The following is a 2175-nucleotide window of genomic DNA, read 5'->3' as shown; positions in this document are numbered from 1 at the left end:
ATAGAACTGCTCCACAGTGTTATTCAGATTGAAAAATAGGTGATCATCTTGGTGATATCCACAGTGCCTGGTATTCTAAGTGGTCCCCCTTCAAAGTACTAACCAGGTCTATCCTATCAGCTTCCGAGATAGAAGATCGGGCTACTTCAGGATAGTACGACCTTGAATAGTAAAGATGAATTATGAAGGAAGAGAGAACTCACTCTGCTGTCTGTACTCTGCCTGCCTACTCGTTACTGAATCAATTGGCCCCAGGCTTTTCCAGATGAGAGAGTGTTGGAAAAGAGAGCCATCACTCTCTCATCTTATTGTGGAATAGATAGTCCCTTTTCTTTGAGTGTTAAGACAGAAGAAGAAGGAGAGAACCACTTCTGCTTTCTGCTGTGACGGCAAAATGTACGCTGAGAAGGGCAAGGCCCTTGTCAACACTGTCAGCCAGATGAGAGAGTGGTAGAAAAAAGGTACAGCTCGAAATAAAGTATGGGAGGAGTCAATAATGGATAATTTAGTAAGATAATTCAGAAGACCATCCCAATTTCATATATCGCTGATCACCTTTAAATTTACTGAATAAGTATACACAGTAACAGCAATAATTAAGCTGATATAACTAGATCAACTGGAATGCACATTTAGATGTTTATATATCATAGGCATTAATCACTCTACATATAGAGGTAATCAGATTAGATTAACAAAGCCTGTGGAAATAATAAGATCATATTCACCTAAAAAACAATTGAAAAGGTAGATTGTTGAATAACAAAAATAAACATAAGAACACTGGACTCTCACATAGAAAGAAAATAAATGAAAAAATGAAACATTGTTGCAGATAATCTTCAAAGAGAAAGTCTGCAGAGTGAGGTCAGAGATTCAATTAGCCTTCATTAAATAGCATAGTGCTGCAAAGGCTATATCATCAAGCATTGTTATGCTGATTAATTCATTCAAGGGATCATTGTCCTCAGTTAGTACAGCTGAAAGATGAATCCATAAAATTCTGACACCTTAATTCATTAACATAAACAGTCATAGATTAGTGCTTTCTGCAGGGGAAAACAGCACAAAGCTGCAGAGGCTATACCATTCAAGCATTACCATGCTGAGTATTTAATTCAAAGAATCATTGTCCTCTGCTGGCATAGCTGAAAGATTGAATCTATAAAGATTCTGACACATTCATTTGTTAATATAAACAGTCATAGAATAGTACTTTCTGCAGAAGAGGAGAATGCAACATAGAAGTAAAACGAAACATTGTTGCTTCAAGCACAAGGTCTGCAGAGCTAATTCAAACAACCTGTGAATTGGACCTTCACTAAGCAATACAGTACTGCAGAAGCTATACTATCAAACATCATTATATTAATCAATTAGTTCAAAGAATCATTGTTTTCTGCTGACACTGCTGAGAATTGAATTTATGAAGTTCTAGAGCATTCATTTGCTGATAAACAAACATAAGATGGAGCTTTCTGCAGGAGAAGAAAATGCAACCTATAGATCAAACACATATAAAAGTGCACCTCTTTAATAATTTTATATAGGGACAGCAGGCGGATAATGTAAACTGGTAGGATTACCGCTTTATTCCTACAGAGGGATATATGTGGAAAATCCCTATTGTCCTCAGAGTTTGAGGTACGCTGTAGAGAAAAAAGGGGGGGGGGGGGGGGGGGGGGAAAGCGAGGCAAATGCCGCCGCGAGTGAGTAGTTAATTATAGAATGAGAGACAGTGTGTTACCAAACGCCGCTCCAAGCTGCTTTGGATGCCGGCGTGTATCAGTCTCCTCCAATACTCCGGCCGGCTCCCAGCTTCCCTCATTCACTTCTGCCGCGCGCCGTCCCCGCTGAGGTGCTGCGGCTGCCCGAGCCAAAAGGGGGGGCGTGGCCGCACGACGTCCTTTGATGACGTCAATAGTCCCGACGTACGTTTCACTGCTGGGCTTGTTCACGGGAGCCTCAATCCCACAAGCCCAGCCGTGAGTTTATAAGGCAGGGGTTATGCAAATGAACAATAATAATAGAATCATACCAATTAGTCAAATGAAATCTATTCATGAATAAGATACATTCATCATGAGATCAGATGGCACCGAATTTAGTCCATATGATTAGTACAAAGTCTGGAATTGATCCTTATTAGTTAATTGATAAATTAGTTTAATAATT

At 39.7% G+C, this 2175-nt stretch overlaps 1 long non-coding RNA gene across 1 annotated transcript in view; it reads right to left on the bottom strand.

The window, feature by feature from the left end:
- LOC134929224 (uncharacterized) overlaps positions 1–1958 on the bottom strand; it is an 18148-nt gene extending 16190 nt beyond the window's left edge. The window contains exon 1 of the long non-coding RNA XR_010178395.1: positions 1748–1958. This is a non-coding gene — a long non-coding RNA (uncharacterized LOC134929224). The remainder of the gene's footprint in view (positions 1–1747) is intronic.
- Between the last annotated feature and the right edge of the window lie 217 nt (positions 1959–2175).

Source organism: Pseudophryne corroboree, chromosome 5, assembly GCF_028390025.1.
Source record: "Pseudophryne corroboree isolate aPseCor3 chromosome 5, aPseCor3.hap2, whole genome shotgun sequence".
Lineage (NCBI taxonomy): Eukaryota > Metazoa > Chordata > Amphibia > Anura > Myobatrachidae > Pseudophryne > Pseudophryne corroboree.
Note: the sequence above shows the minus strand (reverse complement) of the source record. Positions and strands in the feature narration are given on the sequence as shown.